This window comes from Mastigoproctus giganteus, chromosome 9 (genome assembly GCF_048544385.1).
Source record: "Mastigoproctus giganteus isolate SK-2022 chromosome 9, ASM4854438v1, whole genome shotgun sequence".
Classification (NCBI taxonomy): Eukaryota; Metazoa; Arthropoda; class Arachnida; order Uropygi; family Thelyphonidae; genus Mastigoproctus; species Mastigoproctus giganteus.
In genome coordinates, this window is record NC_143583.1 from 130,556,735 (window position 1) to 130,579,168 (window position 22,434).

A 22,434-nucleotide genomic window follows, 5' to 3' on the forward strand; every position below is an offset into this window, starting at 1 on the left:
AATCCCAAAAAATGTTCCCTTATTTCTACGTCATTGCCAGAATATACAACAAAACGTATGATAAATATTAATTGTTCAACATGGCTACTGTCAGGGGTGCAATCTAGAATAATTGAGAAATACTTGCTATTTTCGACTTTATCTAATATTGCTTTCCTTATTTTGTCAGCAATTAAAGAAATAATTTCATTCTGAAATTTACTTCCCAGATAATGTGGCATACGGCTAATATATATATATTTTTTTAATATTGGATAGGTAATCCATTATGTACGGATCAAATTTAGCTAAAATTTCAATTGCTCTAAAAAAATTACCATTATTGGGAACGTACAATACACTTGAGGAACCGCAAAATGTAAGAGACTGGCCAGCTAAATATTGAACAACAGCAAAAATTCGTTTCAAAATTTCAGTCCATCGATTTTTCTCTAGTTCATACAAGTCACATTGTTCTTTATCTACAGTTTGTTTTGTTAACATGGACTTCATTGTAAAGTATTTCTATTTTTAAACTGGTATAATTATCTACTGGCGCATAATAGCCTTAGATGCTAATGCGCCAATAAAATCATAATCAATCATATATAAAGTATTTATTGTAATTAGAAATATGGGTAGAAAATATATCATGTCATTGCAAATTAATACTAGCATGCTTCCAATCGGAAAAGCGAATTGAACATAATTGAATATTTACAATTCCAAATCTTTTACAGCAAAAACAATATACTGTATACTATTTTTTGAGATTGAATATATTAACCAGTCTCTATTTACCTTTTCTTTTTTTGCTAATGTTCTTTGTATAATATACACTTGAAAATCGTCCTTTTTCATTCTACCGAAATGAAACATTATTCACTTGTTTAGGTCCAATTTCCACCAACATGTCTATTCACTTTCTTGACAAAATTTTGAGCCAACGACCAGAATCCTTGATGGCTCTTTGGGAATGTTTTCATCAATGGCTTCTGATTTTTGAACTCTAAATAATAGGAGGAGCATAATTTCCTTGCTCCCCTATAGGTTATCCTATTACTTTATCATTCTCAGAAATTTGCTCCGATTCATCACATTTTTTTACATGTGCAACTATTGCACATGTAAAACTTTTATAGTACTTTTGCAATATTTTAGCATACTTCCTTCTTAGTTTTTTTTTGTTTCTTCTTGTTTTTCTGCTCATTTTTAATATTCTGCGCCACTTAATTTTTTCTTCATTTTTTTAATGATTTTAAAAATTAATATCTAGTGTATTTTGTTCTAAGATATTTGAGTAATTTTACTGACTTTCATTTAACGAGTTAAAAACATCTACCTTTATTATTTGCTCTAATCATAAAATTTTACTACAATTAAATTAATAAAAAAAGTTAGCGATAGACACGCTTTTCTAAATGATAATATTCTATCTTCTCATACGTCTTGTTTACGCGTCTCTGACTTTAGTCCCGATTGAATTCTCCCCTTGCACAAACAAACCAGTACATTTGCATAAAGTGAATACAAACCAGTACATTTGCATAAAGTGAATACAAACCAGTACATTTGTATTAAATGATTGTGGCGCCAAATCTACGATTTGGCGCCACAATCATTTAATACAAATTACGCACAAAGTATACCCGTAACAATCGACACAATCGTACACATGTATAGTATCTTATGTAGGACGGCACCTGAACGAAAATTCAACTCCGCCTTTGTACACTGTGATGATTAAAATGTAAAGTGTATTTAGTGTCAAACGGCACCAGGGGTTTCCCCTATCTCCGCGTTGCTTTCATTGTAGGCGTACCAGTTCACTGGGAATGCCAGAGATTTAGAAGTGAATGGATATTGTATGAGTGTAGTGTTGTGTATCGTTGTTCTTCTGGCCATTTAGCCGCTAGACCCAAGCTGGAGCCCAACGTTGCCCACACTTGGCCCCGTGGAGGCAGACCAGGTACACCAGTATAGAGAAATTATTTACTCTGGCAGGCCCTGACGCATATTTTCCTGAGATTTCAGTGGCTAGGGCCTATGGAAAAAAAAAAAAAAAAATAGGGGGTCATGGACGCTAAAATCTAGTTAAGCCGAAAGGGTTTCACGTATGCCGTGAGAATTTAGACACTTTTAAAAATTTTTCATTGTGTGGGGCATTCGCTGGCGATATAGGCAGAGTAGGGAGGGAGACAGAAATATGAGGACGATAGAGAAGGCGACCCCAAGGCAGAACAGTGGGACCCGATACTTTATATGCATCCCATTCATTTTTCTTCTTTGTCCCAATGGCAATATTTTGGGAGTCATCTACCACCTGGGCAATAATAGGTAGTAGATGACACCTATCAATCAGTGCAACATGCCCGTGCTCTGCCAGGAGAAGAAATAAGGGGTGGTGGGGGACAGGAGCACTGTTGCCTCTCCCGCCAGGGAAGGGAATGAACATGTGTTTGGCTAGAGCCCAGCACAGGTCACCAGTAGGGCATGTGGCAGCAATTGCTGTTGTTCAGTTCAGTTGTGATGTTTGGATTTCCAGTCCACTTGGTTGGCTTATGTTTCGTTTTCTCAAAGGTTATTTCAGTCACTTTCAGGATCAAGTTTGGTTATCTCAGTTCTAGATATGAGCCCGAGGCGAACCCTGTGTCCCTGAGTGCAATCGGAGGGTTGAAGTTTGCACTCCATCCAACATCATTTGGGGATATCCTCTGTTCACTCTTGTCCTAGTGGGTTTTCACTCTCGCTCGTTCTTGGTCCATTGAAGTAGGTATGTTTTCCTCATCAATTTGGGTTTCTCCTGTTCCTTTCAGTTTTGGTCAGGTAAAGTCAATGTCCTGGTTTGTCGGTCGTTTTGGAAGGCAAGTTCAATTCTTCTTCAGCTGTAGGCATTTTGTGCATATCGGCTGAATGTTGTCTGCTCATCTTCTGTGTCCAGTAGATGATTTTTTGGTTCTTTGGTGGTGGCAGCAGACCTGCGGTCTTAGTCAAGTTGTGGCAGGTTTCAGGATGATGATTACAGAGCTCTGTAAGAGGCCAGAAATGTGTGTAATGATATGTTTGTGCAGCGTGTGTTTTGTGAAGAGTCCAAATGGATTAACAACTAATGAAATCGACTTCATTCTCACTAACAGAAGATATACAGTATTGTGAATGATGTTACAGTCCTGAACAAGATAAATGTTGGAAGTGATCACAGAATGGTAAGATGTACACTTGATATAAATGTAGGAAAGGAAAGGAAAAAACTGACTCGAGTAAATAATACAAAGGTCTTTGAGATAACAGAAGAGGAGAAAAAGCAGTATGTACTGGAACTTAAGAACAAGTTTGAGCTTCTGCAGACTGCTCAGGACCAAGATATCGATGAGGAATATTACAACTTTCTGAAAGTGATAAAGCCCAAGAAACCTATAGGGAAAAAGAAATCCAAAGAAGAAAAAATTAGTCAAGAAACACTTGATATGATGAACCGAAGGCGAAAAATGAAGAGCAAGATAAATACTAACAAGGAAAAAATTGAGTATACTGAGTTATGCAAAGCCATTAGAAAGAGACTCAGAGAGGACATAAGAAGATTTAACACAAGAAAAGCAGAACAAGCATTAAAGGAAAACAAAGGATTTAAATCAGCAGCCATGAGCAGTAATACAGAAAGACAAATGATACTGAAACTGAAGAACAGCGATGGTGTACTTATAAATAGCAGAGAAGGCATAAATCAAATAGCAGAAGACTACTATAGAGAATTATACAAGGAGCGAGGGAATGATGCCAGCAGTGGGGAAGATGGATTGCAAAGTAGCAATGCATACGACATACCGGATATTCTTCCTGATGAGGTAGAACATGCATTGAAAAAAATGAAGAATCAGAAAGCCCCGGGGAAGATGAAGTTACTGTAGAGTTGTTAAAATTGGGAGGAAGAGATGGCAAGACTCTTCACAAAATGCATTAGAAAAGGTGCGATGTCTAAGGAGTGGAATAATGCAATCATAGTTTTGCTGCATAAGAAAGGAGATAAATCAGAAATTGGAAATTATAGACCAATTAGTTTGTTATCCCACATCTACAAGTTGTTCACAAGGGTCATTACTAACAGATTAGAAAGAATACTTGATGAGAATCAAATGAAAGAGCAAGCTGGCTTTAGGACAGGATTCTCAACTGTGGAACACCTTCACGTAATGTCACAGCTAATAGAGAAAGCAAATGAATATAAAACACCATTATGCCTGGCATTTGTGGATTATGAAAGCATCTGACTCCATACAAGCATAAGGCAATGTTTCGGGCACTGGAAAGACAAGGCATAGATACCCCACATATTATGATTTTGTAGAAAATACGAGTGTGCTACCTCCTTTATTAGACTAGACAAAGACAGTAGGAAATTTAAAATCGAGAAAGGAGTTCGACAAGGAGACACTATATCTCCGAAGCTGTTTACTGCTGCCCTTGAGGAAGCTTGGTGGCAGATGGCAGGTAAAATGCAGGCATTTTACACTGGGAGATAGGCCACAACTACGCATGTACCATGGCCAACCTCAACAGTCACGCACTGAAAGCCCAAAGCGAGTTTGGAATCATTCAATAGTACCCCTGCACCAGTAACAGCACACACCCAGGAGACAGGACAGCAGAAGATGAAGAAGTGAAGGAGAAAATAGCATAAAAAAAATAAATTAAAAATAAATGTCTTTATCCATATTTTTGTCCACTTCTTTAACAGAGCTACCCAAAGTAGTTCACAAGGAGAAAAGGTGTACAGTCAAACAGTGGTAGGAATGCCATCCAAAAACAAGATCTGCAAGGCAGGAACAAGTTCTAGATATAAATGTTGTTAATCTGGAGTGGTATCAGAAGTCATTGGTTGATGACGGTATTACTGAGCAGAGGAAAGATTTAGTTGCAGAGTCTTGATAAAGGATGAGTCAGAAAAGTGCAGCATTTGTTAAAACCTTTGCGTGTTCTTGATAACCACAACCATTTTGTATATGACGTCATTAGGATGACAGACGAGGCAACAGGCTGTTTTATTATTTATGATGTGTTTTCAGTTTGATTTCTTGAATTAACACTGAGGTCGAGTCTTCCTGCAATTAAAAAGAGCATTGCAGAAGGTTTGAAGGGCCTGGAAATTATTGATAGATATGAGTATCTCCTCACATCCGGGAGACAAGTTTGGAACTGTTGCCTTAAGAGCCAATCTTGGGTCCTCATAAATGGAGCATTCAAAAAGGACGTGAGAAGAATCTTCCAGTAGCCCACATCGACAGGAGACTATTTTAAAGTCTGAATTGGTAAAGTTTTGTGTTAAGAGAACCATGTCCAGTTAGTATGTAGGAGGTAAACAGTGAGGGTGAAAACCATTTTCTGGTGGATGATGAAAGTAGTGTACTTACATCAGAAACAAATTTTTTTGTAATGGCTGCTTTTTCGGTAGAATCATATACATGAAAAACAAAGTAGTTAAGGCTCCTATTGATATAAAGGGCCAGTGCTGGTTTTCAATTTTTATGTGTTTGCTGCCCTTTCGATTTGCCACCTGCGTGTTGATCACCAGATTAAGGCACAGGCTAGTATGGACCTTGCCTGGGGCACCACAAATAGAAGAATAATGAGGGGAAAAATATATATCCTTAGTAAAGAGTGCTGAAAAATCATTCTGGCCAGGGCAGGACGCCTTTGTTCGGCACTGTTGACCACTCATTCCCTGCGCTTTTTAGCAGCCCTGCCAGATACGAGGGTAGCATGGTTTTTTCTCCATGGAAACTCGGGTTTTTCGTTCAGCAAACAGAAAATCAACCACAGAACACACACAATTTACAGAGTATATACAGAGCTATATGGTCTTAGTCACTGATGCTCCTAAAAAAAAAACTGTACTACAACAATTTAAGCCAGACATTACATTTGCTCCATGATGATTTCTTTGCAAGTCAGGGTTTCACTTGAGATTTTGTTTTTCTAGCTGTGATCCCTGCTATTATCAATTAAAATTATTATAGTAAGTTCCTGACATACGTAAGAGATACGTTCCAGGACTAATTACGTAAGTTGAGTTTTATATAAATTCAAGAATGACTAATAAAATATTGATACTATATGCTTGATATGCCAAAATTACAAAAACTACATAATATCCTCAGAAGAATGAAGAAAATAGTTATATCTCAAAACAATTAAAAACTTTATCTGGGGACAGCGGTCAAGTAGCTGGAGTAGTCGCACATAAAAAAAAAAAAACATAAAAGGAAGGAAAAATGCATGACATTGTACTGTAAAAACTGATATGTATTTTGCATGCCATGTAGGCTTTATAAGGGCCACGAAGGGAATCAAAACCTAAGTGTACATATTTAAGAAAGTTTGTCTAAACGACATGATGAATCAAAGTCAGGCGATGAACTGAAGGTAACTTAAAACATACCAGAAGCATTAATAAGACACATTAATCACAGGGTGTTGTAGGCTGAATAGAGGTCGGGGAGGTAGTACATAACATGAATTCTTCGATCTTCATCTGTTTCATATCTTTTTATTCTCTTCATAAATTTCCCAATAAGCAATCATGAACTTTTCTTTCTATTTGCAAGAAACGTCCGGTGTTTTCATCCATTCCATCGAACATAGAGACCTTCCTGAATTTTACGAACTGCTTCTGCCATTTCCTTTAATTTAAACTGCTTCTTGGGTTGCTTCGATTCAAGAGATTTGGCTTTCCCTTGCTCCTCAACTCTTTGCACGTTCAACTTGGCTAGGGCTTCTTTTGTTAAATCTTCACCTTGTTTATCCACAAGCTTGTCTACATCTTTGTTCTCCAGGACCAGCTGCAACTACTGGGCTAAGTTTACAACTTCTTTGGTAACAGAAGATGTCAGCTCATCTTTGTTGAAGCCTTCGTTGTTAAGCTCAGAATGTTTTAGAAGTTTTTTCCAAACTCTGCTCATACAAGTTGTTGTCACATCATTCCAGGCTCTTGAAACGCATATTCCAACAAGGATGTTAAACATCTTCCAAAATTGCCACAGATCCATCTTCTCTTCTCTTACTCTGTTGCATTTACAGCCCGGATAACTCTCTGATCCATTGGTTGAATCAAAGCCGCTACATTTGGAGGGAAGTATACCTTGACATTGTCGTGCAGATCATCTAGATATTTAGGATGACTAGGAACATTGTCAAGGAGCATTAATATTTTAAAAGGTACTTACATTTGTAAGTAATATTTTTCAACTTCAGAGACAAACACATTTAGGAACCATTCTTCGAACATGATTATTGTCACCCAGGCCTTTGAGTTAGCCCTGGAGTGTAAAGGAAGTGATTTCCTGTCAGTGCCCTTAAAAACCCATGATTTTCTGATTGATAAACCACTAAAGGTTTAAGTTTACAGTAAAACCAACTATGTTACCACCCACTAAGAGCGTTACCATCTTTGGCAGCTTTAAACCCAGACAGACTTTTTTTCAATAGAAATACGTCCTACTAGGCATTTCTTTTCCAAAAAAGGCTAGTCTCATCCACATTTGTTGTGCAAATAACTGCGACTTCTTATAATCTCATCTAATTTGTCCTTGAATTTTTAGGCAGCCTCACCATCTACGCTTGCTGCTTCACCACTTATGGCAATGTTATGATATTTGCTAATTGTACAAAACCTATCAAACCAACCATGACTCGCAGCAAAGGTGTTTTCAGTATCATTGCTGTTCTTCTTAAGATCCTCAAAAATGGCACGAGCCTTTGTTTTGATGAGGTGGAGGCTTAAAGGGATATGTTTTTGGATCTGGTCTTCCATCCACACAATAAGTAACTTTTCCATCTCGCTTATTAGTTCCGTTCTAGGCTTGGTTATAATAGTTGACTTCATTGGTGCCGATCCCTTCACCGCTTTTCGTATTCTGTCTTTGCCCTTTATTATTGTGTTCACTCTTGACAGTGACAAATCTAAATTCTGCATGACACTTGTTAATGTTTGCCCATTTTCATACATCCTTATTATTTTAATTTTCTGATCCAACTCAATCGCTTTCCTTTTCTTGGTAGATTTACTATTACCGCTGTTACTTATTCTCTTAGTCGGCGGCATGATAACGGTCAAAATGAAATTTTCTCTAAAGACTTCACAGGATTAAGGCGGAAACATACTATGTATTATCACCTCACGTGAGCTCACATTTTACTAAAGCACATTTCTGGTCACTATCAGATAAAAACAATTTGCAGTTTTCCGTTTATTGGGCTTTTCTGTTAGTGCAATTCTATAATAAATGGGTAGTAAACTCAATCTTATTGCACTTGTGTAATATGGATAGCTGGAATTCTGTAGGTTTTTATGTTATGCTGAAATATGTTTCCCCTTACATGAAATTTTCAATCATATAAAACATAAATAAATTTTCAGAATCTTCTTCATTCCTACTTTTTAAGCTTCATAAACTTACAAGCTTGTTACTTGGTATCACTTGTGCAATTTTTGCGTGCTGTATTCGTCATTATTGATTGCTTATATATACAGGGTGTCTCAAAAATATTGGTACAAACGTTTAGGGGAAGTAGGTAACATCTAAAGGAATGTGAATCGCATAGGAACCCATAACCGGAAACATCACCGTAAGTCGGTAGACGGCACGGTAGTCGCCACACGAAGAGCATGCATCGATATACGAACTGTGAACATGCATCGATATACGAACTGTGTAAAGGATTAGTAGAGGGCAATGGACGAGCCGCTCAACGAATTCATGGAGAACGCTTCCCAGACAGACATGTACTGGACCACCATTTGCGCGTGTGCATCAAAATCTGTGTGATTATGGGTCATTTAAAGGTAACAGGAGTAATGCGGGCAGATCACATTCAACGCGAACTCCCGCCATGGAAGAAAGTGTGTTGAATGCCGTCCAGAATAATCCTGCTACCAGCACATGCGCCATTGCCTCTGCCTTAGGAGTGTCTTGTTGCAGTGTACAGCGTGTCTGGCACAATTCCTTACACCCCTTTCATTTGGATCTTTCTTGAACAAATTCTGCCAGGGTTACTTGACGATGTTCCAGCAAATGTGAGACACACATTTGGTTTCAACATGATGGGGCGCCTGCCCACTATGGAAGGTGTGTTCATGGCCATTTGAACAGGCATTTTGGGCATCGATAGATTGGCCGTGGTGGACCCGTTGTCTGGCCCCGACACTCACCTTATTTATCGAGCCTTGATTTCTTTCTATGGGAGCCCTCAAATCTATTGTGTATGAATTGCCTGTGGAGACGGAAATGGATCTCGGGGTGAGACTCGTCTGCACTACTGCTACTGTCAAAGAAACTCCAGGTGTGTTCGACTGTCTCCGCCAATCCATGCTGCGTTGGTGTCACGCATGCATCGCATCTCATGGTGGAATCTTCAAGCATCTGTTGTAACATCATGAAATGCATCCATCTCGTACTCCATTGTTAATATTATGTCAAATAAATGTTTGCCACTAATTACTGTATTGTGTCATTTCTGCTTCTTGTGCCTCTGCTGCTACTTTCCCATGATGTTTCCTATGCGATTCACATTCCTTTAGATGTTACCTACCTCCCCTAAACGTTTGTACCAATATTTTTGAGACACTGTATATATATTTTTAATGTTTTAAATTTTACAATCCTAAAAAAAAAAAAAAAAAGTCAGTGAACAGAAATATCAGTCAGTTAGTATGTACAGTGGTGGTACCTTGGTTTGCAAGCATAATTCGTTCCAGAAACGTGCTCGTAATCCAAAGCACTCGTATATCAAAGGGAATTTCCCTATAAGAAATAATGGAAAACCAGATGATTTGTTCCAAAACTCAAAAATATTCATATACTGTAAAAATGATTAATACAAAATACATACCTTTTTATATTTTTAATATTTAAATTTAATATAACTCGATCTAATTGCATTTGTGATTATACTAGCTGGAATTGTTGGTTTTTACGTTATTATGGTGAAACGTGTTTCCCCTTCACTGATATAAAAAACCATAAATACATTTTCAAAACCTTCTCTTCATTCCTGTCGGGTTACGTTCGGTTGGGGTGATTCTGCGTTCGACTGCCATTTCTTGTAAACAAAAAGGCGAATCATGCATAAGCGAATTTGGTTCGTGTTATATAAGATATCGTTCCCGTATTTATAAATCGTGTATGATCGAATTCATGTAGTGTAAACACGTGTTATACGAGGACTGACTGTACTTGTATTGTAAGACCTCGCTCGTTTATCAAGTTAAAATTTATTAAAAATTTTTGCTCGTCTTGCAAAACACTCGCATACCAAGTTACTTGTAATCCAAGGTATATAAAAAAATTACATAAGGCGGGGACTAACTGTATAATTAAACTTCTATTATCAATTAAAAGAATTTATCTCCAGTCTGATGCAACAGCATCAGACTGTGGGGATAAATTCTTTTAATATTTCTTTAGACCATTTATTGCTATGCCTGTCATCATTCTCTTTGCTTTGTGGCTTAGGGTTTAACATAACGTTGTTAGACACAAGTTAAATGTAGAGATAAAATGTTATGTAATGCGATTTTCATAGATTTTTCACTCCAGGAATCCCTATTGGTTGACTTACCCCGTGAACTTAAGCAAGCAGCCTGATTTTTCTGCCTGCAACAATAAATAAAATATCCATAATTAATAATCCATTCAAAGTATAATTAAACATCTAAAATATTTTAGATGTTTAATAACACTGTGACGAGGTATAAGTTGTGCATTATGAAATGCTTCTTTGAGAGCCACCATTGTACTGGGTTGTTATTTGACTAACTATAGCCTTTCTGTTATCTTTCACAAGTCTTGCAGCCTCCATTAACCTCTCTCACTAGCAAGCTGCTTTTATCCTTGAGATCGCGTTGGTTGGATGTTATTTAGTTTCTGGATCAATCTTGATATACCAGAAACAGTTGTATGAGAAAACCCCAAAAGAGTTGCAGTTTTCGAGATAATAAGGCGAGCACAAATGGTGTCGACTACCATGTCTTTAAAGAATCACTAGTCTTTTGTCTTGCCCATTCTTGCACTGAATTGCACACATACAGCATCCCTGTGTATTTGTACATCTCTTTTATATTGTATAGTAACGAACATGTGATGCTCTTACTGAAGGAGCTATCCATTTCATGAAAAGGGCAAGTGTACCTAATAAAGGGGCCACTCAATGTTATATGTTGTATATAAAACTTCTCATCTAGGTTTTTAGTTTAATTATGTATATGAATGCTCACACGTACGAGTTCACTCATACACACTCGTATATACTATGGTGGGGAAAATGCGACTTTCAAACATATCATTTTAATCTGAGTGAAGATTATAGAACAGTTTTCAAAAAACTTTAATAATGACTACAAATTTTACCTTTAAAGCTAATAACATCAGAAATTTTCCTTGGGAGAGAAATAACAAGTGTTTTGCAGAAAGATTTATCGAAGTTTTCCAATAAAAATGTAATATTTTCATTTGATTCTGAACTGAACATACACGTGATTTTGACAGCTTGTGTTTAATAATTGGCCAGATATTTTCTGTTTGGTTGAGATCTGATGATCCAGCTGACTAATCCTCCAAACATGATATTGTATGACTTTTAAACAAAGATTATGACCTACTAAACCAAATCTACTTATTCAGATTGTTTGTGAGTACACAACTGTGTAAATGCATCAAAGCTAAGAGTTATTATATTTATACATGTTTTCATGGTTTCATTACTATTTTCTGATATTATTTTTCATTGAAAAGGGAAGTTAACTCGAGTTCATATAAGTAAATAGTATTGAAAGTACAATCTACTTTTATGCTGTGTGATGTGGTTCTCTTGAACCCAATTCTTCGAATTGTTGATCTCTTGGTTTGAGCAAGACAGGAAAGTGGTTTGGGAATGAAGTGCTTTCTGAAATTTTCTCTTAAGCATTTGTGCAAGGAAAGGATGAAGTCTTACTAGTGATTCACATGCCTGAAAGTCTGTATGAATCTCAAGATCACTTTAAGGTATACTCTATCCTCACAGAGCTTCCCAACAGCTATCTGCAGGGAGCTGAAAATTTCCATCGTGTTGGCCAGGAAGAGTCTGTAGGCTGTCCAGATTGTCAAGGATGATGAAGAATGGGAGAATTGTTCCATACATTTCTCTAGCCATGGTGTTGTGTGTTGCTACCACATTGTTCTGTGTTGGTGCATCTAATTTTCCATGCGAGCACTTGTGCCAGAGTATGTATATTTTTATTGATTATCCAGTGTATCCAGATATCCATCCACATGTTGGTGGTCTAGCACTGATGGTGATGCATCCATGAAAGGTGCAGTTTGTGTCTCACAGTGGGCATGGGTACCTGTGACAGCCATCAATATAAGAGCTGATTCCAGTGCAATTTCAAGCCAATGTTGTGCTATTGCTACACGTTGTACTGGATGCTTAGCTGGGCCACTGCTGTTGAGCCAGTCATGGAAGACTCATGACACCACAGAATAGGAGCACTTAACTATGTTGGCTGTTGTCGAGATACTAGCACCTGCATGTCTTGCCTCCATAATCACTCTTCAAAGTCAAAAAGATCTCAGTGCTGACACATTCTTCCTCACAGACTCAAAAACTGATTGCCATGTACGCAAACTACAATGTATATCAGCTATTCCTGCCTTCATGTATCACAGACAAGTTCATTCCTACATGAGGATGTTGCTATTGCAAAGTCACCTCAGTGTATATAATATAAGTAGCATAAATAAGAGCATAACTGATATTCTGATATTTGTGAAAAATTCTAAGTTTTAATTTATTTTTATAGTTATTCCTCCTTTTACCTTTCCAGTGTTGCTTGAGATACACAAAATGCTGTGGCCTACATGGATTCTCTTATTTGGTGTCCCTGACAAAGCTGGCTTTGAAAATCTTAAACATCGATACTGATGTTAAGTAATTTTGTAGATATTTCTTTCATATTAATTACATACTTAGTAGTATTTTTTCACCTTCTTTCTGCTTTTAAAACTCTTTTTTTTTTTCACTTCTTTCACTTTCATTTTGTAAGTCAGCATCTTGCATACTGAATCCTCAGCTTTCCATACCAACTTGCTTATACTTAAGTCTCTCTCTCTCTCACTCACACTGACTGGAACTTATGGGTTAGTCACTTGTAAACTAACAAGACTTTTGTTTATTTATTGGATGACTGTTTTCTACAGCAGCATGTTAGAGAGGCAACAAGAGAATAATACTCTTGATCAGATTATTCAACAGTGATTATTTATGCATTAGAATTTTCAGATGAAATAACCACCAGGTGGCAGTGATCACAGTGTATTAATAAAAGATATAAAGATTTTTGCTCTCATAAAGGTAACTACAGTGGTCTCAGATGGTTTTTAGATTATATACAGTGTGACCAACTGATGTTGTTACCATCAGCAAATTCTAAATGGGAAGCACTCAAGGAAATAATCATAGCAGCTACCAGTATTTTCACACCAACTAAGAAATACAGTTCCAGGCTTAGACCTAAATAGATACTAGATGAACTAATGGGACTTGTGGCAGAAAAGAAAAATGCATGGGATGATATAAATTATCAGGTAATAACAGAAGCCTATAGTAGATATAAAGTAGTGTACAATCAATTCAAAAAGTTGGTTAGGCAAGCTAATGCAGGTTACAAGAAGTCTCTGGCAAAGACTCCTTTACTTATGTAAACACTAGAAGGAGGAGATGAATCACAATGGGCTTATATTGGAGGTTCAACTGTTGATCATCCTGCTCAGGTTGCTGACAAACTGAATAAGTATTTTGCATCTACATTCAACATGAGGAATTCTTTAGGGAAGTGGATGCTAGAAGTTTTATCAAATTCTAAGAGGGAGCTATATGATTTTGTAAAAACCGACAGGAAAGTTGAAGAGAAATTGTTGAAGTTAAACATAAAAAACCTGAGGTGGATGGGATCTATCTAATTCTATTAAAGTAGGCAGCAAAGGAGATAAGAAAACTCCTTAGCCATAATTATGAGAGCATCCTTGGATTCAGGAGAAGTCATTGTGAACTGGAAATGTGCAAATGTATCCCCAGTTCACAAAGGGGGATCAAATGATGGCATGAGTAATTATAGACCTGTTAGCTTAACTGTTGTCCCAGGGAAAATATTGGAGTCACTGGTTAAAGAAGAAATGCAGGACCATCTAGACAGGAGTGCAGTTATACTTCAGTCACAGCATGGGTTTGGTAAGTGGGAATCTTGTCTGACCAATTTGGTTGGATACTGTAATACAGTCAGAAAGGAACTGTATACAAAAATAATTCTGATATAATATATTTGGATTTCAGGAAAGCATTCAATACTGTTTCACATAAAAGACTGCTACACAAATTAGAACAGTACGGCATTAAGAGCAAGTTAATGCTATGGATAAAGGGATGGTTGAGTGGGAAGACAGAGTGGTTATCAATGGAAAATGCTCTCTGTGGACTAATGTTATTAGTGGAGTACCCCAGAGTTTGTTGCTAGGCCTGTTCTTGTTTTCTGTATTTGTTAATGATATTGATGAAGGTTATCAGGCTTAATGTCTAAGTTTGCAGATGATACAAAGGTTGGCATGGTGGTTAATGACAGTATGCCACTGCAACAAGATCTAGAAAAATTAGGCAGATGGGTTGAGAAATAGCAATTGTGGTTTAACACTGACAAAGTACTGAATATGTAAAGTATGAAAAAAATATGAATATGTACTGAATATATAAAAAAAATCCCAGAGTAACATACCAACTGTGTGGTACTACACTCGGGTAGTGGAAAATGAAAAAAACCCTGGGAGTAGTTGTGCAGTCAGATATGATGTTCTCTGAGCAGTGCAGACAGTCTTCAAGGACAGTTCATGGGTTTTTGTCAATGATATATAGGAATTTTGCTAGAAGGGATATAAGGAGGTGAATATATCATTGCATAAGGCAAAGGTCAGGCCACATCTTCAGTACTGCATACAGGTCTGGAGGCTTCATTTTAGGATAAGGAAAGGGTACAAAAAAGAGCAATGAGATTAGTGAGATCAGTGAATCTGCAAACTGCAGCATCTGGAGACTAGACATCTCGATGCAATCTGATCGAGATGTTTAAGGCTTTGAATGGGCCGAACAATCTCAGTGCTAATGAGATTCTTCGTCTTGCTCAGATTACACATGAGAGGGCATAACTTAAAATTGAGGAAGGATGGTTGCAGAACAGACATGTGGAAGTTTGCCTTTAGCCAGCAGGTCATTGATTATTGGAACTTCCAAGTGTTGTTGTGGAAGTGGATAGTTTGAAATTCAAGGAAGAACAATACAAACTATTGGAAGGAATGGATAGGCTACTTTCTTGCATCATTTACTACTAACACACACACACACACACACACACACACACACACACACACACACACACACACACACACACACACACACACACACACACACACACACACACACACACACACAGTGATCAACAAATTGTGACCACCTAACCACTAACTTGTTGGCCCACTGTTTGCATGGATAACAGCTGCTATTAGCCTAAGCACTGACTCCACTAGATGTCTGAAGATGTCTCTTGGGATCTGCAGTCATGCAGCCTCGAAGTTTTTCCACAGTGTCAGAATAGATGATGATTGTGTGTCTATACACCTCACTTCCCATTACAAAACCTCCCACAGGTGTTCAATTGGTTTGAGGTCAGGCAAATTTGGAGGCCAATCGAGATGGGTGATATTTCACTGTGTTCTTCGACCAACTTATGCTCATTGGGGAGCCTGATGACATGCCGCATTATCTCTAGGAAGATCCCGTTTTTCTGTCTGGAAAAAAATGCAACATAGCAGGGTGCACATGATCTCCTAAGAGATGCTGGTATACATAATCAGTGCAACATTGGTCCATACACACCAGGGGTGCTAGTTCTTGCCAGTAAAGCGTGTCTCATATTAAGCAACCACTGCTAACTGCCTGGATAGTGGCACCACGAACGATAGGTCCACGGACTTGTGTTGCTTGTGCCATGCATGAATGCATCTGTCGGCATGTTGCACCAGGTATTTGGACTTCTCTGACCAGCGCACTCATCTCCAGTTCTCCAGTGTCCAACCTGCATATTGTTGACACCACAGCATTCGCTGTCAGTGATGATCAGCTTTGAGGAGAGGGTGGCTCACGGGTCATTTACTTTTGAACCCCACACATCTGAGTGTGCGATGCATTGTCATTTGGCATATTGTTCTTGAACTCCCCATATTGTATTGAGATGTAAATTGTCACACAGTGATCTGCCCTTGAGCCTGTACAGTGTGCTCGCCATGAGCATCCACTGCATAATCTTTTACAGTTCTGTTGGCAGGAGGTGGTTTGATCCATTCGGCACCTTTCCCACGGTTAATCGGTTCCTCACGGTCCACTGGACTGTGAGGAACCGATAAGACATATCATTTCCAATATGGAAGCACCTCATTCATGAGCTTCTACAATCATGCTATATATATAGCATGATTGTAAATTGTGCAAATTTTTTATATGTGCAAATATTTGCACATATAAAATATTCTGCATTACATACGTATAATTATATGGTAACTACTTGCGTATCAAAAGTAAACTTAAAATTCTAATTAAAATAATGAATTTAATTGATTTAATTTAATGGATGAATTTAATCATGAAAAATGTGTGGATTTGAGTTGAACTTTGGCCCTCTTCCAAATAAACTAAAAGGGGTATTAATTTTAAATGGCCCGCAGCATTACCACCCAACAATAAAGTCAACTGATCCTTCGCCGCTTTGAAACTTGGCATGTTTTTTTCTTCTTTCAATACGAAACTTCTTTTAGGCATTCGTTTCCACAAAAGTCCCGCTTCATCTATGTTAAAAACTTGTTGAGAAGTATAACACATAATACCCCGCTTCAATAATTTTAACAAGTTCTTTTTTGAAAGTTTTGGCTCCTTGATCTGCACTAGCAGCTTCTCCCTGGATTTTAAATCTATTCTACCAGCCCTTACTAGTTTTAAATGGTTCCACATTTTTTTTTTTTTTTTAGGCAAGTTTTCTTCAGATCATCATATTGGCTAATCTCTTTCTCTCTCTTTTTTTTTTAAATATTTAACTTGACTGAATTCTGCATTGGAATATTATCTTCAATAAAATTAGTCTTTCCATTTCAATCCTAATAGCCGGCCTAGTCCTAGTTGCTTGCAGTGGAACAGCTATCTTTCCCGCTGCTAAAATTAATTCTTTATTTTTTTATAATTGTTCTTACAGTTAAAGTTGCAAGTCCTAAATTATGGCACACATCCGCTTGTCGTTGACCGGAATCGATTCGCTTCAAAACGTCTTAATTTAATTTTCAAATTCAGTCTTTTTCTTACATTTATAGTCTTCGTACTGCGCCCAGACGTTGTTGCCTTTTCATTCCTGTCGGTCATTATTAGCTCTTCGAAAATATAACTGCGTTGGTTGAATTAATTATGATACAATGTTCAAGTAAACTTTCCGTTACGCACGATGTCTAATACTGTACTGAATGATGACTAGACTTCGGATAAATGCATGTAACGCAAATATTACAAACAATATATTTGATCATTTTTTAAAATTTTGATCTCGGAATTACGTAACAAGTGACTGTACTGCAATTAAATTAGCGTGAGAGAAAATTTCACTGAGCGTGGGAAAATTCCTCAAGTCGGCGTGGGAAATGTTTTAATGCTGTTTTGCTATTCATTTTCAAGCTATCGACTTCATCAAATGAAACGATTTCGTTAAATATGTCAAAGTGTAATCTGTAAAAGAGCGTTATAGTGATCTGTGACAGCGTAATAGTCAGATACGGGTTATAATATAAGAACAGCGTTATAGCGAATCAGCGTAAAGCAAACCGCGTTATAACGGGGGCCTGCTGTATATATAATGCAAATTAAGTAACAAAAAAAATAAATAAATAAAATAAAATAAAATGTATATATAAATAACAGTATCAGTAACGGTAGTTAGGTTCCCATAAAATCTCATGTGGTGTGAAACTGTGTTATACGGGACCAAGAACCAGTACAAAAAGGGGTGTCACGTTCCAAAAGCTAACAAAAATATATAATTTTTTTATAATTATCGGAAACTTAATTTTCATTAAAAATAGTAATAACTGTCATGCATATATGTCAGATAATGTATGTTCATTTAATTTTCTTCCTCTTCATGCTGTTGCTGCTAGCACAATCAAACAAGAACGTTTTCTCTATTGCAGAATATCTTCACCTTTTGAAATTTCTTCTGCAACATCTAGATTTCATGTATCTTCTGCTCTCTTTAAAAAATCAGTATTCTGCGATTGTTTGCTTTTGATTGATAGATCTTTGTTAATTGCATGGTATGGAGCTTAGCATTTTTGAAGATCCCTTTTGAACTTTGTGTTCCTTTCAGTCAAAGGATCTTCATTCAAAAAATAAGATTCTAATTGCTCAGCTAAGTTTATGCCTTCCCATATGCTTTTTAGAGTAAAATTTGGAACTTCAGAATTTTCATCTGCACTTTCATCATCTGAATTGATTTGGTTTACCTCCGATGCCATTTCCACCAAATCCACTTTGCCAGCCTCTTTTCCTACCAGTAATTCTTGAACATCTTCAGTAGTCATATCATCAAAAGCATCCCCTCCTACCGACTTAGCAAGTTCTACTATAGCACTGATTCAGTTTTCTGCCGGTTCAACTATATTTCCTAATTGAACTGACTCTGGCCATATATTTCTCCAAGATGCCCATGTTGACATGTTGAAGGTAGATATAATGCCCTAATCTATTGGCTGAATTAAAGAAGCTGTATTAGGTGGTAAGAAACATTACTTCAACATTTTGGATGACTTAAATCTTTTGGATAGCCTGGTGTGTTATCCAATAATAATAAAATATTGAAATCTAGATTTTTCCACTTTAAATAGTTTTCCACAGCTGGCACAAAACAATTTAGAAACATTCTTTAAATAAATCGGCAGTTACCCAAATTATGCCCAAGTTTCCTAGGCATAATTTAGGACTGGAATTTAATTGAAAGAAATTATTCCAATACGGTTCTTAAGAACAAAGTTTAGTAATACATACCCGGAAAATTTTATAAACCAAGTATTACTAAAATAACCTTACAAAAACCTTAAAAGCCAGAACTGCACTTTTCGAAGTCACAATTTTTTACAGTCTCAAACAAGCACAAGTTGAATAGCACAGAACCTAAAATAAAATATGGGGATTTCCCAATAATTTTTTTTTTTGCATAACAACTAGTGAGTCAACAGCGGAGAATACAAAAAAGAATGGATATGTTGAAAAATTACATCCAACATAATAGCAGGGTTTTCTCCACACAAAAATGACCATTCTTTATTGAACAACCCTCTTAAGTGATTTTTTAAAAATTTTTCTGTGATTAATACAAGTGAAAATGAAATACAGTTATCTTTTTATCAATTAATTACTAAGATTATAACTTTATAGAACACTTAATAAAACTCGACAGTTTTAACGTTCCCTCAGATTAATTTCAGATGTATATACAGGATGATTCACTACCAATGTGACAAACTTTCAGGAGGAGTAGTGGGCACAAAGACGAATCGGAATCACATAGCATTGCAGGGTCCGAAATGCCTTCGTCATGCGGTAGAGGACGTTGAACGGGAGGTCGCGTGAACAGCGATCCCGCTGGAAGTCAGCATTTGCGAACCGTTTCTGTTGAAGAAACCAAGTAGCAAAAGTCCTCCGGAGTGGATAATCCGCAGGCTCCAATGATTGGACGTGTTGCAGATGGTATGAACTCATTTGGTTTGTTGACAGTATCCTCCATACAGTGGATTGGGAAATACCCAATCGTTGGCCTATCGCTCGAGTACTCGTACTTGGATTGCCTTCTGCAAGACGTAGGACATTCTCCTCATTGTCTGGCGGCCTCGTCGTTCGCTCTCGATCCATGGTACCTCTCGTGAAACAACCAGTCTCACGTAACCTTCTGTGCACACGTGCAAAAATCGTATGATGAGGAGCACGCCTGTGCGGGAAACATTCCTGGTACAAGCGCAGAGCCGCGCGTCCGCTACAGTCCGCAGCTTCATACGCGAGGTGCATGTAGGCCAGTTCAACATTTGAATACTCGTCCATCCTACTGCCTCGGGAATCGGTTTGCAAATGCTGACTTTCAGTGGGATCGCTGTTCACGCGACCTCCCATTCAACTTCCTCTACCGCATGATGAAGGCATTTCGGACCCTGCAATGCTATGTGATTCCAATTCGTCTTTGTGCCCCCTACACCTCCTGCAAGTTTGTCGCACTGGTAGTGAATCACCCTGTATATGTATTGCCCTCTTCTCTCCCATACCCTTTTTTCTTTCTCTCTTTTTTCTTTATATATATATATAAAGTAACCAGATGTCCCAGATTTAAGTCATTTGCCCCGCATCGCAAACTGTCCCGGATTGGACGTGTAGCCTCCATACTTTTATATCATGAATCACGATTTTGCATTTTTTATTTTATTCTGCATCCTTGCTAAATCTTTTATCTCATAGATAGTGCAAGTTAAGTGCAATTTTGCCAATTCTTGTGAAGAATTTTACGAAGAAATAGCATATAATGAAGAATTATTAAGAAAAATTCACTCTGCAGTAAAATATATTTAATTATACGGTATTATTTTTATTGTTAAAAGAAGTACATATTTTTATTATTTCACAGAAATACTTATATAATAAATATAATATAATATATTAAACCTAAATAATATATATAATATACCTATATAATATGTGAAATAAAATAAAACAAATATATGTGAAAAAAAATATAGGCTATACAGAAACTCCCCGACTTATGGTTGTGTTCCCCGGAACACTAGGTAAGTTAGCTTTTACGTAAGTCGGAATTTCCCTCAGGCTTGTGCAGCACTCGCAGCTGTGCCCACTGAATTGACTGAATCAAAAAAGAAATGTTTGACAAACATGTAAATAGAACTATTTATTGTATTTATTCAATTTTTTATCTCATGCACAGGAAAAATTACAAAAGCGTGCAATTTAAAAAAAAATTATAAAATTACAAGGAAAGAGAGGAGACAAGCATAACGTCAGTAAGTTTTACCTCTCGAGCATCATTGCCAGAATCGACATCTTCAGCTGATAAGTATGCCGCTGTGGAGGTTGAGGGCTCTGGTGATGTAGAAGGCGTCGGCCACTCAATCTTACGAAAGAACATATTAATGGATGACTGGACTGTGGCTTTTTCTTTTCATCATAGGTTTCTTTGTAGGAAGCAAGCATATCATTCACCCCTCTGTTAACTTTTAAGAATCGTTCGCTGTCAGGATCCGCCTTCTCTAACCTTGCTATTGCCGATGCAATTTCACAAAATGCCATTGCCATCTCTCTGGTGATGAAGTGTCTCGGCTTCTCATTTGGTTCATCTTGAGCTTCGTCAGCATTTTCTTCCTTCTCTTCTTACTCTATTAACTCCTCCACGTCTTTGGCATCAACCTACAACTGAAGTAGCTCTGCAACCTTTACAATCTTATCTGTAACCTCTTCATATGATTTGTCTTTTTCAAATCCTTCGAAGCCTTTTACGTACTGTGGGCATATTTTCTGCGCCATTTAAACAACTTTTAGTAATTTCTGCCCAGGCCTTATTATGTTTAAAATGGCATGGTAAATATCGTAAGATTTCCAAAGGTTTTTTTCATCATCTACTGCAGACAATGTCTGAGCAAATATTTTTGCATAAATAGTATGCTTTTAAACTCGAAACAACACCCTGATCCATAGGTTGGATGAGTTAAGTCGTGTTTGGCGGTAGAAATATGACTCTCATGTTCGAATTGAAATCATATAGATGCATAAGATGTCCAGGAGCATTATCTAATAGAAGCAAAATCTTGAAAGGAACGTCGTTGTCTTTACAATATTTTTCAGCCTCAGGAATGAAGCAGCATTTAAACAAATCCTCAAAGAGAGGTATTGTTTTCTATGCTCTCTGGTTTGATCGGAAATCCATGGGTAGGATGTGGCTTTATTAATGCCCTTAAATGCACGAGGATTTTCAGAATGGTACACAAGCAGTGGTTTTAATCTGTAATCTCCTGCTGCATTAGCTCCAAGCAAGAGGGTGGCCCTACCTTTTGACACCTTGAAACCTAATTATGCAATTCAACACAGTTAGAGAACTGCATTTTAAAAAATGCAATTCTGTAACTGTGTTAGAGTGAAATCGTGTCGTGCGTGGATTGCTGCAGTTTATCAATAGTGTTAGAGCGAAACTGTGTTGTAGAAGTACCATGTTATACAGGGATTGCTTGTATATTATATATATTTTTGTATTTTTATTTTTTTGCCAGACATACTCAAAGAGAGTAAGAATTTAAA